The sequence below is a fragment of the Podarcis vaucheri genome (assembly GCF_965113315.1).
Source record: "Podarcis vaucheri genome assembly, chromosome: 8".
Classification (NCBI taxonomy): Eukaryota; Metazoa; Chordata; class Lepidosauria; order Squamata; family Lacertidae; genus Podarcis; species Podarcis vaucheri.
The window spans coordinates 11,755,271-11,767,696 of record NC_138766.1 but is presented as its reverse complement, the minus strand read 5'-3'; the positions used below and the strand labels follow the sequence as shown (position 1 = coordinate 11,767,696).

The 12,426-nt window shown below is 43.8% G+C and overlaps 1 long non-coding RNA gene across 1 annotated transcript in view; it reads left to right on the top strand.

Annotated features, from left to right (window-relative positions):
• Nucleotides 1–4,636: 4,636 nt before the first annotated feature.
• Nucleotides 4,637–12,426, top strand: part of LOC309538981 — a 174,942-nt gene continuing 167,152 nt past the window's right edge. Inside the window, exons 1-2 of the long non-coding RNA XR_014222574.1 lie at nt 4,637–4,683; nt 5,149–6,072. This is a non-coding gene — a long non-coding RNA (uncharacterized lncRNA). The remainder of the gene's footprint in view (nt 4,684–5,148; nt 6,073–12,426) is intronic.

The following is a 12,426-nucleotide window of genomic DNA, read 5'->3' as shown; positions in this document are numbered from 1 at the left end:
ATTGAACTGAAAATAGTAGAGGAAAAAGTTGGAAACCTGGACAATGAGGCATGAAATGAAATATGCTGGATGCTATCACAGAAACAGTCAGAAGCATTAAGCTGAGCTTGAGGGACATCTTTGAAAACATAGAAATGAAAGCGGTGATAGGAAAACATGTCAGAGGAAGAGAATAAAGATGCACACACATCGAGTGTGCATGGAATTGATTTGAGTTGTAAAGCCAACTATTTGAAAGTTGAGTTGTGCCAGATCCTACTCACTGCTAATAACCTTTTAATTCCATCGCTAGTGACCAACCAGTGCAGTCTGAAGTGGCAGATTTGTGACCAATTTTTACTGACTGGTAATTCAGGTAATTCAGTTCTCTGCCAAACAGCTTCCTGCTCCCCTATACGCCACTCCCATAAACCCCTGCTAGAAAACTGGCACGCCAAGGTAAAGGCTACACCAGACCCTTCTCCCTGGCATTTAGTTTTCCACACGGAGAAGCATTTCATGGTGAGATACCACCTGCAGTCTGTAGGTGGTGGGGAGGTCGATGTGAACAGGGCCAGCCCAAGACATTTTGCCCCAATATGGTGCCCTTCTCCTATCAGAGAAGAAGTAGGGAGTGAAGATCTACATCAGGAACAAATGAGGAATAGAAATACCGTCTTTTTCGCTCCATAAGACACACTTTTTTCTTTCTAAAAAGGGGGAATGTCTGTGCGTCTTATGGAGCGAATGCGTGGTCCCTGGAGCTGAATTGCCCAGGGGCAAAAAGCAGATCATGCTTTTTTTTTTTTTGGAAAGAGGGAAGTGGGTGTTGAAACAAAGCCACTGATCATTTGTCGATTGGGGTTAGAGATAAAGGACACTAGAGATAAAGGAGGCTGCCTGGGAGGGGGGAGGTAAAGACAGCAAACTTGCAAAGGGGGTAAACAGGAAGACTAAAGCAATAAGGAGAGAAATTAGAAGAAAAGGAGAAACAAAAAACTGCTCCACTAAGGAAAAGACACTAAGGCAAACAAGAAGGAAGGGAGTGTTGAAAGGAAGCAGATGACTGGTGGGATCGGGAGAGAGATAAGGGACACTAGTGGAGGCTGCCTGGGAGGGGGGAGGTAAAAGCCCATGGATCCTCAGGATTTTTGCATTGGATCACCCCAAATTCACCATCAGATCACATGTCTGTGGCCACAGCAAGAACCACAAAAATCATACATCCACTATTTCCTTCAAAATATTTTTTTATTGTTTTCCTCCTCTAAAAACTAGGTGTGTCTTATGGTCAGGTGCATCTTATGGGGCGAAAAATACGGTATACACCAGGATCTGCTGCCTCTGTAGATCCTGATGCCTGAGACAGTCTTCTCACCTTGCCTCACGGGTGGGCCAGCCCTGAAAGGGGAGTATGAAGGGAGGGTGTGAAATCTGTTCCGTTCCCCAACTTACAACTGCTGTGCTTCCTTGGTTTAAGGAGTTTTCTCTCAACTCAGCTCTAATATGGAAGCAAGACACCTGGGAGTAAACTATGTAGAGACTGGAGTGCAGTAAGAAGGCAGGAGCGTGTTTTCATGTAAAGAACGAACACTCTCTCACACCTTATTTGGAGTAAAAAAGGTAAAGGTACCCCTGACCATTAGGTCCAATCGCGGATGACTTTGGGGTTGCACGCTCATCTCGCTCTATAGGCTGAGGGAGTCGGTGTTTGTCCACAGACAGCTTCCGGGTCATGTGGCCAGCATGACTAAGCCGCTTCTGGCAAACCAGAGCAGCATATGGAAACACCATTTACCTTCCCGCTGGAGCGGTACCTATTTATCTACTTGCACTATGACGTGCTTTCGAACTGCTAGGTGGGCAGGAGCTGGGACTGAACAACGGGAGCTCACCCCGTTGCGGGGATTCGAACCACTGACCTTCTGATCAGCAAGCCCTAGGCTCTGTGGTTGAGACCACAGCACCACCCGCGTCCCTTTATTTATTTATTAATTTATTTGGAGTAGGAATGGTAAAATACGTGTGGTTGTTGTGTCTACTCTAGTTTGGCATGGAGAACTGGAATCCTGTAGGGAAAATGCAGCAGTATTTGTTTAAAGCAAAATTTAAGCTGACTTGGAACCCATGCCCTAAGACCTCCCTCCATCCTTTAGCATGAAGCACCCAAAAAATGGAAGAGGGAGCATGTAAAAGGTCTTCCTTTGCTTCCACAGCTTCTTTATATCAAGGATGCCTTGTCCTCAGCCTTTTCGAATAAGCCAGTACTTTTGCAGAACCACCAAATACGGGATTCCGTAGGGATAGAATCCAAGGTTTGGGCTTCAGATGTTTGGAACTCTTTCGGCCTATTTAAAGCAAGTGCCATCCCAGTGAGCGAAGTCATGTTCTGTCTGAAGGTTTTCAGAAAGAAGACAAAATTAGGACGCATGATGAAATAAAGTGTTTTCAAGTCACTGAAATGCAGAGTATTCTATAAAAAACAATTAAAAATTAAATGAACGAAATGTGTGCTGCTAACTGAATGCATTACTTCGTTCATCCTGGAGCAGGGAGGATGTTTCTGTTGTGAATGACAAGCTTTTCTTAAAGGGGGAACTGCAGTGGCAAGAGAAAATAGATGCCACGGACTTGTAATCACACTCGTCAGACACAATGTACCATTTCTTCTTTTCTTTGCGGCAGGAACGGTAAGGAAATAGTATACAGTGGGCTCAGCAAATTGTTTTTCGTGACAGAAGTTAATTCTAAACTAAGTATTCCCTGAAACAGGAACAGAGAAAACATTTTTACATGTCTATCATTTGTCCTTAGAGGACACGAAACAAATATGTTTTATAAAGCTTGACACTGGTATTATTCTGCGTGGCCTCCGGCTATGTGCTTTTCTTTCCTGGTTTGTAGAATTGAAGGGGGTAAGAAAACAGCTTCGCATTAAGAGGAACACAGTGCACAGGTTAATCATACCATGCAGAAATCAAAATGTTGCCAACGGAAGAATGGAGCATGAACAGCCAGGGAGCAAAGAATAAAATAAAATAGAAAGGCGTTGGTGAGGGAAGCTGTGGGATGCTAATATCTCTGTTGCATTTCAGACATACACTTCTCCGTGAATCACTGAAGTGGCTGTATAAGGAAGTTTATTTACTACTGTTGACAACAGAAAACACTTGTAATAATCCCACTCACTGAAAAGTGAATTTCAGCATTTCTTAATCAAGAGATCCACTAACTGGGGCTGGAAGTGAAACTGAAGATGTTTAAGTTTTAAAAAGGAAACCAGTTAAAGGCAGAAAATATGTACTGTATTTTTCGCCCTATAGGATGCACTTTTCCCCCTCCAAAAATGAAGGGGAAATCTGTGTGCGTCCTATGGGGCGAATACAGGCTTTCGCTGAAGCTTGGAGAGCGAGAGGGGTCGGTGCGCACCGACCCCTTTCGCTCTCCATGTTTCAGAAAGCTATCAGCAAGCCTGGGGAGCCTGCGGGAGTTCCCGCAGGGCTCCCCGCGCTGCGGATAGCAGCCTGCCACCCGGTGCGCAGGGCGCGCTGAAGCAGAGCGCCCCACGCGCTGGACAGACATCGGCCAGCCCCACAGGCTCGGGGGACAGCGGGGAGACACAGCGCCACCATACCGCTGTTCCCCGACCTGATTTGGGGGGGGAATAAAGGAATTTCCCCCCCTTTATTTCCCCCCAAAAAACTAGGTGCGTCCTATGGGACGGAGCGTCCTATGGGACGAAAAAAAACGGTAATTTTCACATTATCATCTGCAGCAGGTATAAATCAAGGTTAAACTTAGCTTTCTGTTCAAAATACAGAGAGCAGTATGGTACAGATCTTCTACTGCTTGGGTACCCATTCATTAGTCAATTAGTCTCTTCACTGCAGCCTTAAAGGTGTCAAAGGTTGAAAATTTGTTCATACAATCTCAGACCTTACTCTGCTAAGAAGATCCCTGCTGGTATTCCCTTTCTATGCTACTCTGCCTTTCTGAACAAATTTAGTATTATCAATATGTGAAGTTCTTGTTTTGAACAGTATTTGTTTATGGAGGTATTTCTATTCTGCCTATTCTGTTCTGCCTTTTTGCAGCAAATGTTTCACGAAACAAAACAATTGAAATATGAGGGAGAAATCTGTTCTGTTGCAGAATGATGGCATGGTCTTCAGTACTCTAGACTTTACTAAGGTTTGTGTATTCTCTGGACTGTCATTTAAATTACCACGCATGTCAAAGTGGGTCTTATCTCCACTGAGCAGGGTAGTATCATTGTCCACCTGGCCTAAGAAATGGTGGATCCTGTCAATACAGCCCAAGAATAAATTCGCTTTTTGTGCCACAGCATCACATTGTCAGTTCATGTTCAGTGTCTTATTCACTATAACACCTAAATAGTTATCTGAAGCTTTTATGGGTGCTGCCTATTATTAGTATCAACCAGTCACTACTGTTGAACCCATGAGTTCTGGACACTTCAAAGCCTCAATCTAAGCCCAAAACAGTTGCACAAAACCATAATACATCTTCATGTGTATAGCCTACATTGCTCAAATCTACTTCAAAATACCTAGTAATCCTTCCACAATCTTATGAAGTACACTTGTGTGAATGTTGCTTTTTTTGTTGGCATCCATGTGTGTCGAGAAACAATGGAGTATGCCTCTGGGGGTGAAGTCCATCCACTGTGTTAGCAGGACAGAAGTTGTTACGGAAAAGGAGCAATGCGGCAGTGAGCTGCAGCTGGCTGGAAAGCAAAACATGATGGGAATGTTTGGGACTGTACCGTGGGAACAAAGGGACAGTCTATTCACAGTGCTGAGCACCGAATTAGCTCAGAGTGTAATTTGACCTGTACAGGAAGTACAGGAGGTGGAGTTTCTCTCTCTGCTGTTGGAGTTTGAAGAGAGCAGACGCGTTTCTCTGTAATGCTGCAAGGACAGAAATAAAGACATGTAAATACATTTCTGTCTATCTCTTTCCCCTGCCTGGGGGGAGCAGGGAGCAGGGAAGAGTGGTGTGTCCTTCTCACGCTGAGGAGGATCGCCGATCGCGACCTAGCCTGTATCCTGCCGGGAAACGCAGACAGGGAGGTCAACAAGGAGATCAAGCCGGGTGCCTGGAGAGTGGCCAGTTTCTCCTGATAAGGCTTGAATTTCCTAACAGAAGTGACCTCTCCAAGGCACTGTATATGAAAGTCCTCACCTGCCCAGATGACAAGACCCCCTTCTTAGCCTTGTTGATGTGGTCCGAAGGAAAGCAGAGCAATACGTCTGGCACCAACTTGACTGCAGGAGTTGTCAGAAGGAGATGTTCAAGGCAGCATCCAACTGTCTTAGGGGACTCCACTCCAGATCTATGTAGGGTTTCCTTCTTAGTCTTTTCTTCTCCCAAAGATATCTTGCAAGGATGACTTGTGTGATAATCCATAGATTTCAAAAGTGAGCTTGAGTTGAGGGTTGATTCCTTAGGCCTCCCTTTGAGTTTGTGAATGAGCTGAGATTCAAGCTGTGGATTTTCTAGTTTGCAGCTAGCTCATGCTCTCAACCATGACAGCTCCATCAACTAGAATTGTAATCGGAGGCTTCAACACTCTGATCCATCACCACTAATTCAGTAATATTATTGAATTGCCTTCTAATGGAGTCCCTGGCTGATTTCATTCTTTTTTTGCCTTCTTTCCTCCTGGAATTTGGAGGAGACCCAAAATTGCATAGCCCTGCCATTGCATAGCCCTGCCCTGTATACTGTTTCTTTGTCATATTAGAGTATTATCAGCCCAAGAACACATACACGTACAATGAATGCATTTGCTTTCACACTAACCTTGGCAAAATCACAGCAGACTCCTCTCCAGTGTTTGCCCTTCCAATTCACTGGGGAATAAACTACTGCTGCTCCTCTCTGCTTTTGTCCCCAGGTCAAGAAGAAAAGCACAGGTTAGCTCATGCACAGGTGATGCTGCCTTTGAAAAGGGCACTCAGTTATTTTTGTTTAAGAGCACAATCACAGTTGTACTGCATTTCCAAATCATTCATATTATCTCTTTTAATCAAGTATTGGGTGACAACAGCAAATCACTGTTGAGTAATGGTAAAGGACCCCTGACCATTAGGTCCAGTAGTGGCCGACTCTGGGGTTGTGGCGCTCATCTCGCTTTATTGGCTGAGGCCGCTGGCATACAGCTTCCGGGTCATGTGGCCAGCATGACTAAGCCGCTTCTGGCGAACCAGAGCAGCCCACGGAAACGCCGTTTACCTTCCCGCTGGAGCTGTTGAGTCTTCTAGGGTAATTTAGCCTAAAACTACTCCTGACTATTCAGACATCATTCCTGCAGTAAAGCGCATGCATTTAGCCAATAAATTATTGTTTCCAAGATGCCACTGCGATATTCTGACCAGAGTTGGGGTAGATTTTTCCTTCTTCTTGAGAACACTTAGTCTGTGCAAATGTTTATACTTTTAAAATACTGTTCCCTGTTTCCAACTTCTTCCTGCTTCCAGGATCAATCACAAATGCCATCCCACCCAATCTAGGATGACATAAGCCCTCTTCACACATTAATCACATGGAGTTCCAGGCATAGAAAGGACCTCAACACTGAAATCTCCAAACCAGTTATCTTGACACGATGGTCGTGTGCAGACCTTTTTTGCCTGATCATTTTTGCGCACAAGACATTCCAGAACTAGATTGAACTATGACATTTGGGGTTTTATTTAATGAGCAATGTTTAAAAAATATGTACCTATTTGTTGCAGAAAATAAAACGTCTTGAGCTTCACCTAGCAGGGAAATGAATGCAGTCCGAAAAGATGAGTTCCTGCTTTACCCGATTCAGCTTACTTATTAATAGAAAGGGCTCTGAAGGTAGCAATTTATGAGTGCCTAGGCACAGCTTTGTGTGCAGAAAGGCAGCCTGGTGGGCTAATACATCTACCTATAAATAAAAGCAGTGACAGCTCTCCTGTCAGTACACACTGATGGACGGTTCCTTTTTCTGCCATTATAGCCTTGTGAATGTGGGAAAATTAATTTAAGTGGTAGTTAATTTCTAATGAATTCCATTCAACCGGTTAATATGGTCCCTTGATGTTATGGTAACCTTCATGGATCATTGCATTATGTAAATATATTCTACATATATATATATATATATATGAATGTTGAGTTTTGTCAAACCAGGCACTTATACATACACATACACACACACGCATACATATATACACACAGAACTAGGAAAAATTAACTATCACTAGGTTATTTAATATATTTAATAGCTAATTAAACTTCCTTAAAATGGCTCTATGGGGCAAAGTCATTCATCATTAATTCTTGCCACCACTATTCATCTTTCTGCAAAGTGTGTCATTACTTTTACTTGGGGCCCAGTTATAAACTTGCACTCAAAGAACATGTGCAACAGACTCCCTAACAACGTGATTTTACACGTGTTTGTTCAGAGTTACACCAGAGGAAGTGTGCATAGCACTGCAGCCCTAATTTCAACAACTGTGGAACAATCATATGACTCAGCATTTATGAAAGTATTTTGTCTCTTTCCAAAGGGAACACAGCAGACAAGGCATTTGCACAGCTTGCCTCCTTCTTCTACTGGGGATAAATTTATAAAAATAAAATAGAAAAGGAATATGCAGTTATAGGGATACAATAAACAGCTTTGAACTGAGTCAGACCATTGGTAATACTTCTCCAAGGTCTTGGGCAAAGATACCAGGGACTGGCATTGATTTATGGAATTATTTTTCAAATTGTTGTCTTCTTAATCGTTATCACCATATTATGAACATTTAAAATGCTTTGCACACACAAGCTTCCCGCAACATGGCTGGATGGGGCTCATCCAAAACTTCTGGAGGGCAAGAGTTTGGCAAAACTGCTCTAAGTTATGTTGAACTGTTTGGTGCACTGGTACATCTAACCTACGGACATATCAGCTTTATACTAGTTTAAATGCGGCAAGTTTTTTCTTTAAAAATCTGTTGCATTAGTTGCACAGTGTAGCTTAGTTTCGCTGTTATACTTTTTTCCATGAAGCATCAATGTGTTATGCTAAAACACCCCGAGTCTGCCATGAATAACTGCAGGTTATGCAGCAGAAGCCTATTTGGCAAGAAACCCAAATTTACAAATGAACAGAGGATGAATCATTACTGAGCTATAGGTAGAGCTGCAGCTCATCTGTAATTGAAGATGGGAGATTTGAAGGCTAATTTGGATACCCTATTCAAGTGTACGTGAGATGCATCTAACTTTGCCTGCTGTCCTCTACCCTACTTCTTTATAAAACAATACTTTGAGAAAAATTGGTTTGGATCTTGCCTCAGATGGGGGCAACCAGTCACCTGCAAAAGCCTGTGGCCCTGGATGTGGGTTTCCATTTGTGTGTGTGTGTATGTAGAATATTGTAGGGACATGGGTGGCGCTGTCGGTTAAATCACAGAGCCTAGGACTTGCCAATCAGAAGGTCGGCGGTTCGAATCCCCACAATGGGGTGAGCTCCCGTTGCTTGGTCCCAGCTCCTGCCAACCTAGCAGTTCGAAAGCACGTCAAAGTGCAAGTAGATAAATAGGTACCGCTCCAGCGGGAAGGTAAACGACATTTCTGTGTGCTGTTCTGGTTTGCCAGAAGCGGCTTAGTCATGCTGGCCACATGACCCGGAAGCTGTATGCCGGCTCCCTCAGCCAATAAACCGAGATGAGCGCCGCAACCCCAGAGTCGGTCACGATTGGACCTAATGTTCAGAGGTCCTTTTACCTTTACGTAGAATATTAATTCATTTATATGCTATCTTTCCTCCACTGGGCATATATGAGAGCGCCAGTCATTCTTCCCTGCTATTACTGATCAGATGTAGACTTGGGTAGCTTTAGTAAGGTTTTGCATCATTTGTCTTCTGACTACAACCTGAGCCCAGCCATCGAATGCACATCCATGTTGGAGCAATTGTATTTTCCATCACTGAGCAACAAGACTACTTCTACATGCATCTAAAAAGCATTGTGCAAAAAGCATGCATTCCCTCCCTAGAAATTATCTTTCTAGTCCTGCTTGATTTTAGCATGCTAAACAAAGGGAAGGAACTAAACCCTTTGCAATGCATAGCAATGGCTGGGGCCAGGTGTCTAGAAAGACGTCATCTGTCAGTTAGCTAACCTCAGTGTATCCCCCGCTGATCCAGTCAGACAGAGCTCCCCAAGCAGTAAGGTTCAGACAGATTTTCCCCTCACCTGTCATTATTAAAAAGACATTGTCCTTACTTCAGCAACTAGAGCGGTGTTTCTTATGCACTCTGCTGCAGTCTAAGCCTTATACTCATTAATATACATAAGCTGCAAGATTCTTTCAGTTGACCTAGTTACATATCCACCTGTTGAAGGGCAGAAAGTTGGAGGGGGGGGGAAAGCTTTCTTTCTTAACCACCTATTTAATCTGAGTTTCTGCATAATTATACTACACAGGCCAATAAAGACTATCTATTTGTTTCAAGTTTGCAATACATAACATTACAGTGGTACCTCGGGTTAAGAACTTAATTTGTTCCGGAGGTCCGTACTTAACCTGAAAGTGTTCTTAACCTGAGGTACCACTTTAGCTAATGGGGCCTCCCGCTGCCGCTGCACGATTTCTGTTCTCATCCTGAGGTAAAGTTCTTAACCTGAGGTACTGTTTCTGGGTTAGCAGAGTCTGTAACCTGAAGTGTCTGTAACCCGAGGTACCACTGTATAATGATTTACATTACCGTTTTTAAAGCACTAGCTGCAAAACTGAAAGCTAAAATAAGTTTCGGACAGTTTCTCTTCCAGACTTTGTCTCAAGCTGTTTTTTACACACACAAAACCCCAGAGAATTATTCTCTCCTCTCCCCCACCCGCCGGTCATAGTCCCAGATTTCAGAGACTCCCAGTGATATCAGGAGTACAATGAACTCAATACCAGCATGCCTATGAATCATTGAACCATACCTTTCCATTTACTTGGTGGTCAGAATATTGCATTTTAGATACTGATCCTTTCCTGGCACTAATTATCCTTGGTGTGTGGTTTTCCAGGGCACTTACGGGTGTGAGGCACCCAGAAAACTCTCTTCTCCCAGAGCAACTTGGGCTTGGAACGCTAACCATGTTCACAATGGTGTCCCCGGCTGCAAGAAATCCAGGGATGTGTGGTCTCTATGGTGCCTTATATCCACTGTAAATACTCTCTGGTACCTGGAAAACTTGTGTTTCCCACTATCGCTTGTTGAATTACAAGCGCCATTATCCCTGACCATTGACCATGCTGGCTGATGGGAAAATAGAAACCTAGAGTTCCACAGGCTAGGCGCCCCCCGCTTTAAAAGTGACCACCTTTACTACACAAAGAAACAAATACTTCCAACAGGGATTGTAAGTTTAAGCATCACAGAAGTTATTTGTCCAATCTCAACATGTATTTAGAGGCCTTTCAATAGGTCATTACAAATAATAATAATCTTATGATATATTGTACCTTGCTAGATATTTGTCTGTGTATCAGCCTCGTCGCATTTATAGAGCAACGTTAACTTTCACCCATATGAAGCAGAATAGCCAGGTTAAAGTAGTCAAGAGATAAAAGATCTAGCTTGACTTTATATAAATCAGTTAGATCAAGTTGTAGATTGCCACAATCTTGGTTGCTTATGGCAAGAATGGACTCGAGACACTAAAGTCATTGACACAGTTTCAGAGAACAGTTCTCTTTTTAGATCATTAGGTGTCAAAAACAACTGAGGTTGTTATCCTGTACACACATCCCGAAGCCTGATTAAACATAATGGAAAGTAATTCTAAGTAGATATAATGGAATTAATTCTGAGTAGACATGCACTCAGATAAGGGGGAAAGGCAGACTGGTAGCTCTTTGACTCTTGGGCTTTTGCGACATCTGCCAGTATGATGGCTGGTTTACTTGCTTTCACTGGCTGAGCCCATGGCCACAATTTAAAGTGCATGCCCAGACTGACTGTGTGGTCAGCTGTCATCCCTGTTCTAACCACGGATACATTACAGTGAAACCTTGGGTTAAGTACTTAATTCGATCTGGAGGTCTGTTCTTAACCTGAAACTGTTCTTAACCTGAGGTACCACTTTAGCTAATGGGGCCTCCCGCTGCCACCATGCGATTTCTGTTCTCATCCTGAAGCAAAGTTCTTAACCGGAGGTACGATTTCTGGGTTAGCGGAGTCTGTAACCTGAAGCGTATGTAACCTGAGGTACCACTGTATTTTTAAAAGAGAAACAGAAAGCAGAACGTAAGATTATAATCCTGACATGGCTGATTATGATGGGGTAGATTAAAAAAAACACCAAGTGAAAACTCTCCTAGCTTTGTCTGATTTTTGTGACCTTTGTTAGGATGTACTGATGTACCTGGGGGACGCGGGTGGCGCTGTGGGTAAAACCTCAGTGCCTAGGACTTGCCGATCGTATGGTCAGCGGTTCGAATCCCCACGGCGGGGTGAGCTCCTGTCTTTCGGTCCCAGCTCCTGCCCACCTAGCAGTTCAAAAGCACCCCTAAGTGCAAGTAGATAAATAGGTACCGCTTTAAAGCGGGGAGGTAAACGGCATTTCCGTGTGCTGCGCTGGTGCCGGCTCGCCAGAGCAGCTTCGTCATGCTGGCCATGTGACCCGGAAGTGTCTGCGGACAGCGCTGGCTCCCGGCCTCTTAAGTGAGATGAGCGCACAACCCTAGAGTCGGACATGACTGGCCCATATGGGCAGGGGTACATTTACCTTTACTGAATTCTTGAAATAAGCATCAATAAGACTTAACTTCAGTATAGGATGGTGACTACTTTATAGTTTGTTGAACTAAGACATCTTTGACACAGTTTAATTATAATTATATATAATTATAATTATATATAATTTTGAAACAGTTTTTGAAGTAAGCAACACTTTTAAGTGATTTTATTCGTCAAAGCTGGTTGGCTTAAAACTGCCATGGCTTACAACCAGTCGAGGTTTCCTCTAAAAGACAATGTTTCTTGTATGCAGGATAATCAGAATTGTCCTCTTCAGTGACCAGTGAAGATTTGTGCTCACAAATTTCTTCCATCCGCTAGTAGTCTTACAACTTTCTCTGCTTGTGCCTTGGATGCGTTTTACAGTACACATACAAATGGCCACGCCTGCGGACAATGAAACAGTCCTTGCAACGCCTTCTGAGGACGGCCTTGCACTTTATGCCAGCGACTGGCTGCAAGCTGAGGGGAGGGCAACTGGTGAGAAAGGGCAGCAGATCCACGTGACGTGGTCTGGCGGCAGGTAAGGTCTGCAATGTGCTGGCAGTCTTTGAGCGTCCCACCAGCCAGGAGGAGAATAAGCGGGAGGCTGTGCCGCAGCTCAGGAACCTGGCAGAAGTCATTGAAGCAGCCATCACATTCCGCAAGAGCAAGGAGGC